The sequence below is a fragment of the Labrus bergylta genome, chromosome 12, assembly GCF_963930695.1.
Source record: "Labrus bergylta chromosome 12, fLabBer1.1, whole genome shotgun sequence".
Lineage (NCBI taxonomy): Eukaryota > Metazoa > Chordata > Actinopteri > Labriformes > Labridae > Labrus > Labrus bergylta.
This window is the reverse complement of record NC_089206.1, coordinates 24,863,868-24,883,787: the sequence shown is the minus strand read 5'-3', so window position 1 is coordinate 24,883,787 and position 19,920 is coordinate 24,863,868. Positions and strand designations below refer to the sequence as shown.

The 19,920-nt window shown below is 39.9% G+C and overlaps 2 long non-coding RNA genes across 2 annotated transcripts; both read right to left on the bottom strand.

The window, feature by feature from the left end:
* Nucleotides 1-1,204: 1,204 nt before the first annotated feature.
* Nucleotides 1,205-8,448, bottom strand: LOC136181017 (uncharacterized). The gene is made up of 3 exons (XR_010667494.1): nt 3,602-8,448; nt 3,286-3,440; nt 1,205-1,429 (listed from the first exon to the last, which is right to left on the bottom strand). It is a non-coding gene; the product is annotated as an uncharacterized lncRNA (long non-coding RNA).
* Nucleotides 8,449-12,513: 4,065 nt separating this feature from the next.
* LOC136181157 (uncharacterized) lies at nt 12,514-18,918 on the bottom strand. Its single transcript, XR_010667560.1, has 2 exons — nt 18,605-18,918; nt 12,514-16,208 (listed from the first exon to the last, which is right to left on the bottom strand). It is a non-coding gene; the product is annotated as an uncharacterized lncRNA (long non-coding RNA).
* Nucleotides 18,919-19,920: the final 1,002 nt, after the last annotated feature.

The window sequence follows — 19,920 nt, the reverse complement described above, 5'->3', positions numbered from 1 at the left end:
TGATAGAGAACTTTCATCTGTGTGTAAGATAATAATAATAATCGGTCATATCATAATCTCTGCTAGTAGAACGGCTATTGTTGATGTTGTAAAAGATGCCTTCTAAATAACCAGACAGAGACGGCTTGAAACGGCGCGTCTGCGACCGCCACCACACCGGTGTCTGGCTGCATTTACGCAGCTCTCTGACCGAGTACTGCATGTTATTTTACTGCAGTTTAGAGATTATTATACGTGTCAGTATTATCAGTAACAGTATATCTCATTAGCAAGCAAATTAAACTATTATCCGTTTTCACATAGTCTCCTCCAACAACAAGAGAGACGGGGTGCCAGTGAGACAACACACAGAAAGTCACCAGAGACGTATTTTACACCTTTCACTGACAGACTGTTTACTAATGTTTTCATGCAAGAGAGAAGACCATACGGGCTGTACAAAATCTTGCAACATTGATGGTCAAAGTGCTGCTAAAAAATTTAAGATTTATTTTCTAACTTCATAGCTGTAACTCTGTATACAGTGCACACAAACAATTGTATTGTTATTTGCATATGTATTCTCCAGGTTTTCAAGCTACAGTGGCCAACAGGAGCGTTGCTGTGGGAAGCACAGCATCCTGAGTTCTTCCGCTCTTCTCATCTACTCAACTCAAGTGGAGAACTGCATCGCCTGACAGCCCACCTACAAAATGTCCTCTCTTGGAGTTTCCGTTACAACAGTTCCAACTTTGCAGATCCTAAAGACACCACCTACCTCCCCAGTATTTCTGAACTTGTTGACACCATCACTGAACAGTTAGTTCACTTTGTTTGTTATAGATATTGAAAAAAATAACTAATGGGTTAATTTATTCCTCGTAATTTTTTAATTTGCCTGTCATGACTGAAATTTCAGGTGCAGGACATGGGGAAGTACTTGATGAGGACTGGCTCCTGGAGCTTTATAAAATCTACCCCACCTGCTCCAGACTCTGTGAAGTTGACACGTTTGTTAAAGGAACATTCCTCTCTGTAACCCAGAAGTGCCTCTACACGAGTGTCTCTTCCTCAAGACTCCACAGCCCTGATAACACCTGCTGAGAGTGAGAGGAGGGGAGAGGACACCAACTAGAGAACCCAGAACTATGGAAGCCAAGTTAGTAACATGTGTGGGAATGGATTTGTACAGAAAGAGAGGGAATGGAGGAACGTATTAAAAGTTTATTAAATAAATGAAATAACTTTATATAAAACACATGTCCAAACATCACAATACATTAACTTGGAAATAATTTAAATTGGAGGCCTAAAACCGGTGTACTCTTCCTCTTCACCAGGGTACTCCTGGTGGATACGGACAACAACGCAGGAAGGTATCACTACCCGGTTGTGCTTTCCCAGGTATCCCCAGCACCAGGAAACGAAGGATGCCAGGTAGCGAGCATGCCTATAATGACAAACGTAAAAAAGTAATGTGATTATATATTCATCAAGATTTATTTTGGGTTAAGTGGTTTTATAATCTTCTTTTTTCATTTTCTCTGTCTTATACAGCACATCATGATCCCTAGAAGATGAAAGATAGATCAACCTGCAGCGTGCCTGAAATCTATTTGGCTGTATGGATTGGCCTGGACATCTGTTTTTTTTTCTTTGTTTGCTTTAAGTTACATTAATTATCCACAACCATACATTTTTAGTTTTGACTAATAATCCAGTTGTTGTGAAGCGTTATCAAGTCAAGTCAAGTCAACTTTATTTATATAGCACATTTATAACAGCCAAGGCAGACCAAAGTGCTGTACAGTAAATCAGGCAAAATACATTACATCCAAAACATCATAAAAACACATAAAAGCTAAAATTAAAAGTGAATTAAAACACAAAACAATAGTAAAAGTTCTAGTAGACACTGCTACTGGGATAAAACATTCAACTAGAGGTAAAAGCCAAGGAAAATAAATGGGTTTTTAAAAGTGACTTAAACTGTTCAGTTGTGGCAGCAGATCTTGTTTTAAATGGTAATCTGTTCCAAAGTGTCGGAGCTGCAAATGAAAAGGCTCGATCGCCCCTAGTTTTGAGCCTTGTTTTGGACACGCCCAGGAGCAGCTGGTTGGAGGACCTTAGTGCTCTGGATGGAGCATGAACATGTTGTAGTTCACTTAGGTAGTGAGGTGTTGAGCCATTTAATGATTTAAAAGCCAGAAGTAAAATTTTAAAATCAATCCTGTAGCGAATAGGAAGCCAGTGGAGAGAACGGCGCACAGGGGTTATGTGGTCCCTCTTTTTTGTGCATGTTAGGAGGCGAGCAGCCGCATTTTGGACAAGCTGCAGGCGTTGGATGGATGACTGGTCCGAGCCCACATATAGTGAGTTGCAGTAGTACAGGCGAGATGTTATGAATGCATGTATTACTGTTTCTAGATCATTGGCAGGGAGGTATGATTTTATTTTGGCTATAAGTCTGAGCTGGTAAAAACTAGATCTCACAACAGTGGATATCTGTTTGCCAAATTTAAAAACATGATCAAAGTGCACACCAAGACTCTCAAATTAACAGCAAGAGGACCAAACGTTTCTACAGCACCAGGTTCTCCAAACACAATGACCTCTGTCTGGGATTGAGTTTGAGGAAGTTTAGGGTCATCCAGGTTTCAATGTCTTTGAGGCAGTCGAGTACGGGTTGTGGTGAACCCTTGCATTTCAAAGGCATGTAGACCTGTACATCGTCAGCAAAAAAGTGAAAAGATATATTGTATTTTGCAATATTGTATATCACAAAATGTTAAAGTCATATGATTTTAATACATGATGTGTGGATATTTTCAGGTCTAAGTTAAAGCCTCAGCATCAGCTGGACTTCATTTTTAACATGAGTGCAGTTGGAGCTCAGGATGATGAGATGTCATACTGGGGGGGGGGGACCACTTTTTTCTGATTTATTTGGCCTTGGTGGATGACTGCTCTCTACTGAGTATATTCTCTAGTCATTTTTGGATGTTCACTAACTTGTGTTTGTACTGTCTAGAACTTTTGTGAATGTAAAACATTATTTTCGATTATTTACATTTGTCTGTAGGCACCACATGAGTGCAGGCTTTTTATTTATAGCTCAGAAACACTTTACATTCTAATTGTTTGGCTGTGCATTGATCCTGACAATAGCTAAACTGAGTTAAACTAACACTAAACCAACTCTGTATTTCCTAAAAGTCTCTGCTTAGTTTTAATAAATGCATTCAATTTGACTAACATAACTGTTATTTTGACATTCCTAAATAAAAATGTTTTTTTCAGACTTACACAGCTCTCTCTTTCATCTCCAGTGGTCCATGGTCTGTCTGATAAATGTTCAGAGCATTCTGCAGGGAGTAGGGTTTCAGGGAGACAGGCTCAAGTCCTGGATGAAGAGTCATACAGTGTGGCTCCTCTGGAGGCTCCAGACATTTATTCAGAACCTGTTGGAGTATGTGTTAGAAGGTGTTTCAGTTCTGAGGATCCAGTATCCATCTTGTGTATTCATACTTTGAATGATCATTTTGTATAGGGAAACTATATATATATATATATATATATATATATATATATATATATATATATATAAATTGTCTTTACATACGGCGTTAAGCTGCTTGCAGCACACACTTTCCACCTCTGTTGGTATCATCGCACTCTCCACAGGTGCCCCTGTTCAAATATGGTTTAATTAACAGTGACTATGATATCGGAAATATTATGTGTTAAACTACATTTATCTCAATACTACTGAGTATATCCGGTTGCATAGTTGTGTGTTGTAATTATGAAAATCAGTGGTTCACACATCAAGCATGAGGACCTGCAGGTACAGTATGTAGATAAAACTGACAATAGACCTTTCTTTTATTAGCTAGGTGATATTGATAACGGTGGGGGTTATTTTACCTGTATTGTGTAAATAAAAAAACAGGTACAACAGAAGGCTATAAATGGAGCACTAGTTTTTCCTTATTATTGATCACAAAAATGTTAAACTTGACCAAATAGTAATACAAATCAAAGGCAGTTATAGTGTGAGGATGGCTGCCTAGTTAATAAATAGACGCAAAGCAAAAAGTGGTAAAGTTACATATTATTTGATTGTGGTTAGCTAAGCTTATTTCATTTGGCTAGCTATGCTATTGAGAAACAGGCTTCCATTACACATTACTAGACTAAACAAAGATGATGGACAGACAGGTCTGATAGAGGAGCTGAGGCCTCCATTGTCAGGTCATTTACATTTTTGACAGTTGAGAAGGGCACGTCTCTCCGCGAGGGGGCGTGGCTTCGGCGCATTCTATGGACACGCCCACATCATCCCAGAGGAGAGACAGCTAACATTTCTCATGATTTTGAAGCTTAATGTTATAAACTTTTAAGTTTTTTTCGTTGCTGAAATTTGGCCTGGTGGTTAATAACACGTTCTTATTTTGTATAAAAAAACAAAAAACTTTTTTTTTTTGGTTTACAGGGACTTTAAAGTCTGTGGCTCTGTGACAAATCTGATTTGCAAGTGTTAGTGAAAATTATCCATATTTTTTCTTCTGTAACTTTTGGATTGTGCAAGGAAAAATGTAGCAGGGGAAAAAATAAATCGTTTTTTTTTGCAAAAATCAACATTAACTCCACCGTCAAACCTTAAAATATAAATATAAACATTCACTCTATGATAGCTTGAGTTCAACCTAATCTACACTTTCTTCTCATATTATAGTACTGGAAAATCTTTTTGATTTAGCCAAATCATTCTTGAAATCATTAAATTGATAGCAGTCATAATCGTTAATCAAATTGTCTACAGCCAAATCCAGCAGCATGTGTGCAGTTGAGCAGCATAGTGTCTGTCTGCTCTCCTGCCAGATCCACTTATCACCTCTCTGTCTCAGTGATTCGACTCGGGAGGAAACACCCAGGCCAAGCCACAGTCGGCAATTATGCATAATCTCGTCTCTTCCTCCCAGCAGTCTGATAATTGACAGGGGTGTGTACCTCTTAAACACAGAATCTACGCAACCATATAATCACAAATGCAGTTGGCATAGTGACACATAGACCTCCTAACACCAGTGTTATTAGAGAATGCATACACCTGAGCAGAGCATTTTTTTTAAATTGTTTAGAAAGTATTGAGGTTGTTTTGTCAGACAAGAACTGATCTGGATCAGTGGTACTCAACTGGTGGGTCTAGACCCAGAAGTGGATTGCGGAGCCATTTTCAGTCGGCCCCGAAAAAAGTTGTGTCAAAAAGTTTATGAAGAGCTTTTAAAACATGCTTCTTTCATTCTGTATATTTTTGTTCTATCATGTTTTGTACTGTTGTGGTCAAAAAAAATTAAATGAATCTAATTGGTTGAAAAATATCATCATTTTGGGTCACAATTTATCATTAAGGAGTTGGAGGTGGGTCCTGAGGCTAGACCAGTTGCGAACCACTGATCTGGATCATCAGTAAAACAGGGAACAGTTCAAAAGGTGTTAAATATTAACATTAATGGGTTTAAGTAGAGACTGATGTTGACAGCTTAAAAAAGCTTCATCATTTTGTTTAAATTCAGTTTAACCAATAGCTCTCTAGTCTAGTGGGAGGAGAGATTATGTTGGTTTAGATTTTTTTTAATTCTATCTGAGCAGGTACGGCCGACATTTGTTTTATGTGGCCAAAATTTTAGCTCATGTAAAAGCAAAACAGTAAAGACAATATAATACTGTTTCACTTCATCAATAGAAGAGAGCTCTAAAGAACGGAAAGACATTATAGTGTATTATAGTAGCCTATTAAAGTTTTAACTGGTTTAAAAAATGACTGAAATTAATAATAATGGGACGTAACAAATTGAGACTTACTTTTATTATGGAATAATATTTAATGCTGCAAGGAGGTCGGTTTCAGGCGAGACAATTTACAGCATGCAGAGGAAAATAGCCTTCTTATTTTCCACAGCAAATATTAACAATGAGTGATATATTTGATTGTTTAAAGAAAGAAGGATGAGTTTATTTGTTATGTTTTGGTCACGAAACACCTTCACATGCATCATCAAGGAGAAAAGATACACAGGAGCTTTAAAAAGTAAAAGCTCAGGTTCTATGGACTTTCATTGTCTTGTTTTTGTTTAACTCTGTAACATGTAGGAGAAGATTTTCAAAACAAGCATAAAAGTTGGTGGCTACATAGAGGGACAAACTTGTAGAGCAGTCAGATGTTTGGATGTTTTTTGTTGCGGCGGGCCCTTACAAGAACAGTTTCTTACAAACGCTGTTGACAGATATGTAGTTTAGCCACGGCTCATAACAAAGATAACTGTAGGTACATTCTCATCTTTAAGAAGTGTTACACATTTCATGCATGACTACATTTACAGTGCTGTCATTTTCCCACACGTGGTTGTAAATTTCCCATTGGTCGGTGTCTGAGGGCGGCAACAGAGATGCTTTTGGCAGGGATGCGAGTTCAGCCATAGCACCCCAGTTATTAGAAGAGGGGCTGATACCATACTCCTGTTTAACAGAGCTTTGTGTGGAGCCAGTGTCAGCCACACCTTGATAAAGAGCCGCCATCTGATAGACACACTGTGTAAAGTGCCGCGTAGGTGGACAAAGAGAACAGGCTTGTTTTACAGCCCCAGCGACCTCATGATTTACCATCTGCCAAGAGGCTGTTTGCGTGTGTGTGTGTGTGTGTGTGTGTGGGTGTGTGTGTGGGTGTGTGTGTGTGTGTGTGTGTGTGTGTGTGTGTGTGTGTGTGTGTGTGTGTGTGTGTGTGTCTGTGTGTGACAATCTGTGTTCCTTTCTGTCTGATTTGATGATTTCACAATTCAAATGTATTTTTTAAATGTCTGTCAATTGAGAGAAATCAACCAAGATGTGTTTTTTTCCACTTTTCCTAAACTGTTTCTTAATTTTTACTTGTCTTTGTTTGAATAGCTTTAAGGTTTAGCAGATGGGGTTCTTCTCACTTGGCAAATACCGATCATAAAGAATCAGCTCTTTGTCTATTTACTCCAATAAAACAAAGTATCAAATAGAGTATATTATTTAACCCAGAATCTAAAGATGTACTCAGTAATGTTAAATTTAACCTGTGCTGATGTATCATTAGATGAGAAGCGTGTTTGTGTGTGTGTGTGTGTGTGTGTGTGTGTGTGTGTGTCTGTCTGTCTGTCTCGGGGCGGTGACACCAGCAAACTGTGCGTGTCTTTGGAGACTCGCCCATTCCCATGTCATCCCAACTGCCTCTTGCACCAGGAAGTGCTCCGCAATTACAGGGATGCGGCCTGCAGCAATGGTGTCCCTGCACAACCCATTATTTGGAGGGATTCTCCTTGTCAAGGTGTTATAGTGGAAGGGATGGAGTTAAGTTACGATGTAAAGAAAGGCTTGCCTCAATGGGGTCTTTCTGTCTCCCACTATTCATGATTTCCTTATAGAATTACACCGGGGTAGCAGAGGGGGCTGATTGAGAAGGGGGGCCGCACTTTGTTCCCAGGGTCTGTAGTCACTCATTCACACTCCCGACAGAAGTATCATGGAGCCTTGAAGACACTGCATTTCTCCATGGCTGACCCAAACATGGAAAATATGGAAATCAAATATGCAAAGTTTGCCTTTGAATGGAGGGTTGTTTTGAGACAGAAATGTAAAAATTCTAACTTTAAAACACGTGCAGAATAATTACCACCTGTTTTGGCGGCCCCAGCTGTGGACAAAAGCTGTATAATTCTTGTTGTAAGATCTGGTTGGCATATGCATTGCTTTGGGGGACAAATGAAAGAAAGAAACCATTTCTATTAACTACTCTTTTTCTTTTTGAAACACAACTGCTAGCAGCTTGCTTAGTGATAACATTATCTATACATTTTGGCTCTGTTCGTTCAATCACTGTTGTGTAAAAACAGCAAGATTAAGTCTACTTTGTTGTACTTTACCATTCTTACACTCAAGTTAGCCTACAGCTAACATACTCAGCCGTGATTCACAAAAGGATTGTGTGGCATTTCCACTTGCTAAACCTGGGCAAATGAGTTGAAAAGACACCATCTGATTCACAAAACACATGCAAAGGGTTAAATGCATCCTTATGTGCTGCAGAGTAGACAGAGTCTCTGTGTGCCAGTACAGTTTGCGCATATTGAAATGAACAAGTATGCAGTCAGTTCAACTCCTGTCTATGCAAATAAGCCTCATTGCAAATTAGAATTTACAAACCCCAGCACCAATAGTTCACTACTAAAAGAAGGATTTAAAACAGGAAACATATGTATTGAATACAGCTGTAAATACTAAAAATATATAACCCCTATGCAGCTTTGATACTTCAGACTTTCGTCACATAATCATTGATGGTGAAGAAATATTGCCCTGTGATAACTTTAAATGCAGATCCATGCGTTGTGCCGTTTGCTGCAGTTGATTTGTACAGATGGAAACCTCCTGGATTAATGTCATCCACTTTCTTGGTTACACCCTCTAGAGCAATGAAACGGCACAGGAGGAATACCACTTGAGTTCAAGTGGAAAATGACTCATCAGTAACCGACTTTGACAAGAACATGACAGAATTGGAGTGGGGGGAGATATGCTCCAGGTAAGGCTCAGAAATTAAGTTTATACCTCACCTGCAACTGGGACAGGTCAGTGAACAGGCCGCTCAGCATATTTGTCTGCAACTGACAAAAAACAAAACTGCAAACATATACTTTTTTAAATAAATGTGATATATAGGATATGCAACAAACAGGCTATACGGCTAAGGCTAATGTGGCAAAGCTAGCATCCAGCATGAACTTCCTTTGTTATGTGATATACCTCATGGATATTGCATGATTCACTCACAAACTCACCATTTTTAGCTTTGCTTTTGGTGTCAACGGGGCTACATTTGTTTTTTTCCTCTCACCTGCTGTTAATCTCCCAGGTGACAGGCGCAAATTAGACTGTTGTTATAGGCTGAAGTTAGAGACCCTGCTGCTCTGCCTGATTTGTACATATTGGCTTAGTCTGGCAGGGAATTTGTTAAAAAAATAAAGCCTACAAAAACATAATATGTAAGAAATAAGATGTTATTCCTATCCGTTGTTTGTTAGTACATGTAATTTTCATTAGTTTAAATGACACTCTACAGGTAGGCTCCTGAATTGTTCCCGCTTGTGTACCCAACTTGGTTGAACATTACCAAAACTTCACTTCCCTTTACATGCTGTACCAAGGACAACAAAAAAAACTGTTTAAACTGTTTAAAAACTGTTTCTCACTCAATATTTAGTCAGACATTTTTAGCATTGCAAGTGCATAACACGGTACAATTAAAGCATTCTCAAATTACGTCTTTCTTTATCCATAGATGAAGGTTCACATCCCTAGGTTTAACATTGAGGGGGCAAGTTTTGTCAGGAAAGCAACATGGGTGGTCAAATATCTTAACATATAATTTACAATGCAGTAGGCCTACACGACGATTACAGAAAATACATAAGATGTATAGTGCAGTTTTTTTGTTTTTTTGTCTCGTCTTATTATTTTTATTATTATTATGAAGAATATTATTAGTATTACTGTTAGGATTGTTTTTCTTGTTTTTGCTTTGTTTTTCTGTGTATGCCTGGAGGCCTATGTATGCAAACATGTATGTATGTGTTCATGTTGGTGAAGGGAAGGGATATACTGACATTCTGTGTACAGTTTGTTGATCGTTGTATACCCATCCCAAATAAAAAGATGATGAAAAAAAAACAAAAAAAACAAAGATGTATAGTATAGGTGGATTTTAGCAGTTGATTTAATTACCATATCTGAATATTTTGGAAAAATGTAAAAAAAAAAAAGATTGTGTTTTTCAGGACTGAATATTTGTCTTTACAATGGAGAGCTCATTTAACTTTAACCAATCACTGATTTGGCTTTTTCTTTGGTGGAGCCTCATTTGTCCTTGAGCAAGGCATCAGCCTCAGAACTGAGGTATAGTAAGCGCTTTGATTACATAATGATCAAAAACAGTAAAGACAAGGAAAATTGTTTGTAGTTGTTATTACAAAGTGAAAATTAGAATGTAAAAATAAATCTGAGTATGCCTCCGCCCTATAACTTATAACAGAATCCACTCCTCTATGATTGATTGTCAAATGAGTTCCCCGCACACACGACTTTGTGACTGCTCCTCATTCTAATACGTCCACATACTTGCAGGTCTGTCACAGCCGTTTAGCCTCTTTTTTTACTCCTGTTCTGCCCCAGCAGCAAACCCAGCCAGGCGAATCCAGCCTCCTCATCCAGCGCCGGCAGTATACTACAGGAATCTGGTCTGACTGCACCAAGCATGCACAGACCAGCGCAGGAATCCTCCACAGGCTTTTTGCCTGTCAGGAATGTGATCCAGAGATGTGACGTCACAAGGCGGGAAGTTACTAATTACACTTAAACCTCCTGTGACTGTACAGTGTTTGAAGTAAGGATTTTAATTTTAAACCGACGATATTACAGTAATTCAAGTGTCTTTCTTTACAGCTATTTAAAATCATTACAACGTTTGCTGGCAACCAACCCACTCAAAGGTGAGATATTAGTTTAAGGGTTGATATTTATAAAGGGTGAAAATTATATCATAACAGAGCAATTAAAAAAACATGCTTCAAGTCTTTATTTAAATAAAATAATATTTTAGCTCAAACAGTTGAAATAGTTCCACTAACTATAACTATCAGTTATCCTAGCAACAGTAAATGCTTCACCTAACTTATTCTAGCTATGTGAAATTAGCTAACAGTCAGCTACAGTAGTATACTGCTCTGTACTGTATAACAAATAATACAATATGTTTTTTTATACCTTGGGCTATATCATATATTATATAGAACTATTTAATTCTGAAGTGAACTTCGTTTAATGTGTTTTAAGCCATGGAAAAATTGTATTTCCCTGTTAATTGTTTAGCACCAATACACCAAGTAAAATTCCTTGTATGTGTAAATGTACTTGGCAATAAACACAGATTCTGATTCTGATTCTGATTCTGAAGTAAAATGTTTTCCCTCAAAAATGCTAATACAGTCTGATTTTTGGTGCTCTTTCCAGGTGGAGATACAAGGAATTCAATATGGCCGCACAGTTTCTTTTTGTGGCCTTGTAATATGCTTTTTTATTTTAGGAAAATCACAAATACTTAACTGTAAAAATCCAATTAGACCAAAAGTTGTTTTATGTATTCATAATTTAGCCATTTCACATATGACTAGACCCCTTTTCTAACAGCAGATCTGAACCGTCTGTGTCTTTACAAGTGTTACATGTCAGAATAGTGCCAATAAAAGCACCAACATAAGCTTATACTTTCTAAAACATAAATATAGGCCTATATGATTATATCCTTTTCAGGCCCTTTAATAATTTAGCAAAAATATTTCTCTGCATTCTTTTAAATAATTGCCAACATTTGTCTTTTGATTGCTTCCTTGTGAAGCGTGACTCTCTTTATAGCTAGAGATTAATAATTAAGTGAGCTTTTGTCTTCCTGTCAGGATGTGTTTCTGTGTTTGTAGAAGCTGTTACAGGAAACCATGATTAATGACCCCGGAGTCACAGAGTTCATGATAATTTGAAAAGCAGTGGACTGCAGCGCACTGCACCCACTACAGGTAAAGACATTCCCAACATAATTTCTTCAGGTTTACTTAAACTATCTTCTATCCAAACAGCTGACTATATTTGGAAAAAGCTAGCTTATTTGTATAAATAGGGCCTGCTAGCTTTAAACGGGCTAACAATGCTAAACAGCTAGCTTATTTTTAGCTTCAGGATATACAGAAAAAAATCTTTCCAAGTAAAAATTACAGACAGACCTGTGAATTTCTGAGATATTGTGAAAAGGGATTTATTAATACCGGTGAGAAAGCTTCTTAAAGCCTCTTTCTTTGTTAAAAAATAAATAAAAAGGATGAATGTGAGCCTTAGAGCATGACACATCGAGGCCTGGGGGGCTGTTATGCTAAACGGCTAAATGGTTTTTGTGTTTGTGTTCCAACTGATAAAATCAAAGCTGCGTTTAACCCGTCAACTGAACCTCTGAGCTAACAGACCTAGTTAAACACCATAGCCATCTTTTTATTTGTTCTGTTTGTTTGTTTGTATGTTGTTGAGATAGAAAGAACAGCGCTTCAAAAAAACCCTCTAACTCTCCAAATGTAACCATGGGACCATGCAGACTTGAATGTATGGATTTCAGTGCTGTAAGTCACCCAGGCCCTGGCAGTGAAAACACGCCTTGTGCTTCTTGGTTTATCAAGCTAGTCTTCTGTGTACCGCCATAGACTGGGATACAATGAGGGCTTAGCTGATGGGGGGACCTCATGGGTAAATTGAGGCATTTAAAAAGAAGCTCTGTTCGGTGGTAACCTGATCCACACCTGACTGAGGCTCGGCATTCCGGTCCTGCCGAGTAAAGAGTTCACAACGACTAGAGAGGCTGCTAGACAGGGTGCACAGATAAAAAGTTGGGAAGGGAAAAATGAACAAGAGACATTTCACATTTGATCCCATTTTTATTAAATCTTTTCTTTGACATCACACTACATCAATATTTACAGACTGTGTCACAGAAACTGTGCGCATTGTTCTACTGTACCTGGAGAAAGTCCAGTTTTCCCAGAAGGAATTCAGTTATTGCAGTTTGAGGAAAAAGCAGATCTGTGAACAGTTAAAGTCGCAGCATTTTCTATTTTACATTTCTCACATTGCATTCACGTTGACATTCCAGCTTAAAAAATAACTTAAACTACAAATAAATGGAGATGGGAAAAAAAGTTCTTCTGGACTGCTGCTCAATGGAGTAACTCTGACTCAAGTCACATGGAAGAAACCTTCAAATCAAATCAATCACTCTTCCAGTGCGAGGATCATAGTTCAATAGTCATCATCATTCAGCCCCATCTGCCACTACTATGAATATGTTGATGTGCTTCCCTGGACTGCCCTTTGTCAATACACTGCATGAGAGCAAGAGAGGGGGAAGTTAAGAGAGCAGAAGGTAATGCCATTTAATGGACGGCATTACCAGACAGTATTAGACACCAATTATTACATCTAACCATGTCTGGTAAGACGCCTATCAACAGGCTGGAAGGACGACGTCTGAGCTTCCACCTGTGCAAAGAAGAAAGAAGAGAGCTGGAGGAAACGGAACAGAGCAGCAGAAACAGGCTGAAATGAGCACTTCCTCTTTTAGATGCAGTGTCAGATTCATATCCGCACACTGTACTTTAAGTTTGATTGTACATTTAAATTGGCAAAGCATTCAGAGAAAGCCATGAGTAAACAGACCAGGGAAAGAAGCAAAGTAAGCATGATAAGCCCTTTTTCTGTTCTGACATTACGACATTATAACACAAATATTACACAGAGAGGAAAAAAGCTATTTCATGTTTCTGTGGCTCGGATAATAGAGCAGGGTGGGCAAATAAAGGTGCGGCTCTATATTTGCGGGGTTTTTCTCCCTCCTTAAACAAACACAATGTTTCTGCTCGCTCCATGTTTATTATATGCCTTCTTGACTCTTATCTGTTTCATGGATTTAGCCATTAAATTCACATTTTAGTTCACACACAGAAAAAATTAAAGATATCCATTGTATCTCTTTAAAAAAAAGTCTTGTAGAGACTCTATTTAGTGTCTAATTGAGGTATCATTTCATTGTCCTTTTGTAGGTGAAAGCTGGGATAGCTGGAAGGAGGCCAAAGCGTCAGTTGCTCAGTTTCTCTACAGGTAAAACACTCTCAGGTGAGCTCATGTGTCAGTTTCAGGATGTGCCACGCAGGTACGGCTTGTTGGACCAATCACTGCCACACAACACAAAGGCTGAGGCTGTTCAAGGGGAGGGAACAAGGAAGTAAGGCCCTGCAGGACCGGTGGAACCATCAACTGACTGCTATTCTTTAACTTGGGTGTGGTGGGGCTGCCATAAAAGCAAAGAAAAAAAAGATAGGGAAGTACATAAAATAAAATCAACACTTACTATTAGGAGCATTACTGCATAAAAGACCTCAGCAATCAACATCTTTTAAAATTAAAGTCCTAGATGTAAGCATTTGTTTATTTTAACTCCCTGGCAACACCTCACACCATCTGTTCCGCTCTTTCTATCATTTATGACTGATCAGCAGACAGCCTGGGGCATCTGTGAAGACAGGTGTATGCTAACAAAACATAGCTCAACTTTTCCTGGAATAAACTTCTGAGTAAAAAAAGTGAATATTTACCAGACTTACTACTCCAGAGTACAGAGCCAGCCGCACTTATTACCTCTCAGTGACAACATAAAAGGAGCCTTGCCGGTCGTAACAGTCATTAACATTTCTGGGTTTAACATTTGATGGGAAACGATCCCCCAGTCGCAGCGGAGACCAAAGAGTCCCCCAGGAAACATCGTTACCAGACAGTGTTAGAACAACAGTTGTACAATCCAGCACTGTAAGGTAAGATGGATCCTGAGAGACATTTCTGTCAAGTATTTGAGCCCACATCAGGCAGCTTGGAGCAGCTCAGTAACATTGCTAAAGTGGTTTGTCTGGTTGAAGTCCACAGATGACTATCATCATCATTACCAGGCAGTATTAGAGAAAGTATTTCAATCAAATGCTGCCTCGTAAGATGGAGATGATCACCTTAACACAAAACATCACATCAGGTATATCTTTGGTTGTATATGTCATGATTTATTCCTGCAAGTTACTAAAAGTTAATGACTGAACCAATGTGAAATAGTTATTACTTAACCCCAGAAGCTTTGTCCAAAAAAAGAGGGGACCTCAAACCTAAACTGATTAGAGTGCTCTACGTAATCAACTATTTGACAGAAGATGAAGCCCGGAATTTGCAGCTTTTCCTTTCCCTCATGTCCAATTTATGGTGGCAAAGTTGAGACTAAGACAGGGCCATGTCTTGCCCAAATATAGAATTGTAAATGGGAGAGGGGAAGTCCATATCTGGAGACCACCTCCCCATAGTTATATTGCAGATCCCTTGTTGTGGTTGGGGTTTTCAGCTTAAACGCTGTCACAGAAGACTGGGCCACAGTGGTTGTTAATGATTGCCCAAACCTGTTCCGACTAGTCTGCATCTATGGCACGGCAAGGTTGGGAGGGCTGCTTTTCACACAATACATGGCCGTTACGAATTTCAAACGGTACACGCTCAAAAAACACCAAAGAGTCAAAAAGCCTGTCAGCCTCAGGGCACTGTTTCTGTTTCACATCATATCCCTGCAGATGGGTTTATTGTTACAACATACAGTACTTTACTGCCTCCAATAAAGCACTTTCAAAAGATGTTTAACAAAATGGAAGAAAGGAAAAGCCACATTTTTTTATCTGTTTTCTGTTGGTAGACCTCTTAGGTCGGTGTCTTTGTGTTTGCGGAGTGATGAAAGGCTGAAGGAATGCTGCTAGGCTCGACCTGAGCCGGTGCTGTGTGTGCAGAAGGTCACTGAAACAGTCCCCGTTTACTGAATAACCTGGATCATTCACAGGTACGCCGCGTGAAATCCTCACACCCTTATCACAGAATTCAATGTACATTATTATACTCTAAATGAAATTATGAAGGAGTATTTTATCCATTATCCTAAGCAGCCATTACCCTTTATGTGTAGTGGCATTACACAGACACTTTTCTCTGTTATGGGTTGATAATGGAGAGTCCCCTTAAGAGGAAATAGTCCTCTCCTCTTCTAAACTTAAACAAATTTCCATAAAAACAATCATTTGTGATAAAATAAATTTTTGAATTCTTAGAGAAAGAACAAGTTTCCAGTCATCCTGCAAGCAATGCAAAAAGTAGATCACAAGAGAGAAAGAGGAGGGGGAGGGAGAAAGGAGAGAGAAGGAAAAAAAAAGAACGAGGGAGGGAAAAGTTCACGGAAACAAGGTGTAGAAGGAAAAGGGAGAATGCACCTGTAACCTTACCGTCATGAAAGGTACCCCAAGGAAAGAATGTAACAAAACCAAAGTAAAGTGAGTACGTTTGGAGGGAGTGGGCCCAAAAAAAAAAAAAAAAGAAAAAGGGAAAAAAAAAAGATCTTGAATTTCCAACCCGCTGCCTGAGAACGCTTCGTCCTCCTCCCGGTCAGTCAGGCCCCCATGAAATGAGAAAGCCAAGCAGACCCGCTCTCCCAGACTCTATTTAGTTAATCATCAGCATTATAAACCAGTGCTGCAGGCCCTCTGAGGAAGAAAAGAGGGAGACAGGGAAAAAAGAAAGAGTGAAACAAATAGATTAGCCCGGAAAATTCAAGCTGGTAGAAACAAGCAGTGTAAAGAACAGTACCTGATCAAAGTAGGCAAGTTGAAATATCTAACCAACTTCTATGTCTGAAAACTGTGCCCCAATTAGTCCAAAAAACTTCCTCCCTCGGCTCCTCTCAAAGTTCTTCACGTCCCAAAGTTTCCCATTGTTGTACATGGAGCTCTGTGGGAGTGTGAAGCGCTTGCCCACGCTTTTTGCTTGTTGGAAGTGAGGCGTGATCAGGTAACTCTGCCCTCTGCGCTGGAATGTGACTCCACCGTGAAGTCAACAAGCAGATAGGTAAACTGGCCTGGCCCTTAATCAATAGTTGCTGTCTTTGTGAGGAAACAATGGCGGGGAAACCCAAAACCTTATTTAACTCTGGACCTTATCTCTGCGCCACCTAATTGGGCCTTCAGACTGCAGAGGTGCAGCCTTGATATATAGGCCATGATACTGCTTATCATCCATGAGCCTCTGTAGCTCCTCAGCTGTGTTTGAATGTAAACTCAGAGACGGACTGCGTTTAAATGTCTAGAGTGTGTTTAAATGTATAAGAGGTTGTAGCTCCTCCCCCTTTTTTTACATCACATCTTTTAAGCTTCCTGTTTTTAATATTTCAACTAGTTTGGTTAGCAAAGAGGGAAGTGGACTTTTACATATATTTTAATGTACACCGCCTTTCCACTCCTCCCTCCAAACTGTCAGTTTCCTTTGCATAAATGGTCTGACTAAGCAAGAATAAAAGGTAATGTAAGATCTCTAAAATATGTTAAATATGTAAGAATTTAGTCAAAAGTAATTAAAATGTGTTTTGAAAAAAGTCACAAGTATATGAAGTATGACCATATTTTGCAAAGGGTGAAGTAAATTTTGTATGAAAAAGTTTAGTAAAAGAGTTTAGTCAAATCTTAAAAAAAAAAATCTGAATTTTAAATAACTAATTGTGATTGGTCATCTCCATTGGGACATGATTTAATCATTAGATAATGTTAAAATTGATTTAAATTGTAAAAGCCTTAAAAAGACGGAAATATTTGTTAAATTTTAAATTCTAGGAGGAAATTGTAAATACATTTGAATTAAATGTCAAACAACAGACTTAAAATTTCAAAAAGGCCCTGTCCCATAATGCAGAGTCATTCATCCTATCAGCTCAATCTACCTGCAGCTCTAACTTAACCTCTCACCTCACCTGCAGTCCCCCTTTCATTTTAAAACCTGGACCACCAAAATGTCCGGCCTTCCTCGTGAAATCTAACTTTCGGTTGAAACCTACTCTGCACTTCCCGCCCCCGTTGTCGCACACAGGCAGAGCGACGAGCACTCGTGACTCCCAGCGATTCAGGTGAATAAAAGAAATGAACAAATGTTGCTCTTTCCACCAATCACAATCCTCCACCTCGCTCTGCAGCCGCCACTGTACAACACACGGTCGACATTTTCCCTCCATTTTCTCTTTTTACCAGACTGCTTCAGTCCTCGTCTCCTAAAAAATATCCTAAAAGTTACCTCAACATTTTAAAAATGTAAAAGGTGTTTCAGACAGAAATGTGCTGCTATGATAAGTCTGAGTGCAGCCATACATGCAGCCATAATGAGAGGCGAGGAAAACGGATGAGCAGACATTTTATGTCCGACACACATCCACTCTCCTACAGACTTCCCTTTTTTTCTACCCGTATGCATATGAAGCAGATATTATCTATCCAATCTCTACCATTAAAGTCAAAACACTAGCAATAAAACGATGTTAAACTCCAGAGAAGATCTTTTAAAATGGCTTTAAAGATCAACAGGTTGTTGAGGAAAGTTGCCGATTGAGATCTGAACTCGTGAATCGACACTAAACAGCCCTGTTTGTTAAACTAATAAGACACTACCTTTAGATTATGAAATTGTAAAGCTTTACCGTACATGTCTCCTTGTTAAAGCACATTTAAACGCTCTAAAAGACGGACCTCTGTCTTCGTATCCTTTGACAAGTCTGGCAGTTTGCCTTTACCTGCCCCAACTGGTCTATCCAGTTTAGGAATGAGCGTTAGCCTCTATTGTTTCCTCTTCTTTCTCACTGGTTAAAAGGAGCTGGAATTCGATACACGTTATTTTCGCTTCCCATCGAAACTACCCGGACCCTCCTAGTTCAGCACACAATTGCAGAGGGCTTTTCGTACGATGACCTAATTTGGTTGCCGCACATTTCCTGATCTTAGCCGATGAACAACTGTCCTCAAAATTAAAAAATGTACCGTCACTGAGCAACAGGTTACGACGACAGCTGAAGTCTTAAAGGTGAAGAATGAAGACAAAGAAGGGATCACGTTTGTGAATTTACCCAGTCTCCCCCAGGTGTGGTCACCGAGCCAGAAACCCAAGACAAGAGGCATCATTGTACGAGGGCTCTTGACGCCCCGTTGGCTAGTCTTCCTCTTTCCTGCTCCTGCTGAAGGACAGTCGACCTCTGGAGTGGCGGTTAGAAAGAAAGAAAAGCCGTCCCCTTCAGGTAGATGCAGCCATGGAGTCGGAGGAGGAAGGGCCAAACCCCGGAACAAAACCAACCAGTTTTTCGAAAACGCGTCAGCTCTCTTCCTGTCGCCCGAGCAGAACTTGTTTTTTTCCAGGAGCTCTCTTTTCGGAGGTGTGAGTCGGTTAAGCTCCTCGAGAAGACAGAGCCTGAATTTGTAAAGGGCTTGGTTTACATGTAGCCTGACCCCTCCTCCTCCCCCGTTCCCCCACAGGTGTAATTTTCAGGCCGCAGCCAATCTCCTTAGCCTCTGGCGCTCACAGGTGTGTCCCTTGCGCGGTCTTTAGCCAATAGTTGTTAAGACGAACCCCCCCTCCCTGACACCCCCCCCCCCCCTTGCTCCCACCTCACCGGTTCGCTCACCTCCGCCCTCCCCAGCAGCCCCCAGGTAACTTCTTGTGTGTGTTTTTTATGTTTTTTTTATGATGTCAGCTCAGCTTCTGTTCTGTGGGAACGACCTCCTCTGTTCCTATTACAACACAGAAGACAGCTAATGCACAACTGTCGAACACACCCATCCTATCCAAGCACGGAAAACAACTCAAGAGGCCGACAGAATGTGGGGGAAAGTATTCAAAAAAAGATGTATCCGTGAGGTTTGATCACATGCATAAACTTTTCCCTACTTCCAAGTTGTATAAGCCCGCCATAACCTGAAATACCTGCCCTTTGCTCTCATGCCTCCTCTCTGCCTCCCTTTGTGTCCACACACCTTCTTTGTCCTAACAATAACCCAGCTGGGTTACAGCGAGAGCAGCAGGTGAACAAAGTGCAGGTGAGTAAAACTTGAGAAAGACACACCAGCAGTTTGAGGAGTGGGAGATGGGGGAGCAGTGACAACAGGGCTGGTGGGGCTCTCGACCCTCAGGGGCAAACAGGGGGGCTTTAATCCCAAAGCCTGGACAGGGCCTGGATGGATGGATGGATGCGGGGCAAGGCAGCCACTTTCGGTCTCGAGGTGTAATTGTCGGGATTAGTCTCTCAACAATGAGCACAATGCCAGAGCCGTATCCTGTTTCAGCAGGGGCGTGGCGCAGGTTGCTGCTGAACTACGTTGGCAAAGATGGAAGAAGGTGATTATCTGAATCTGTAGGCCGCAAAATAAACAGCAGTCTGGGAAAAAGTGG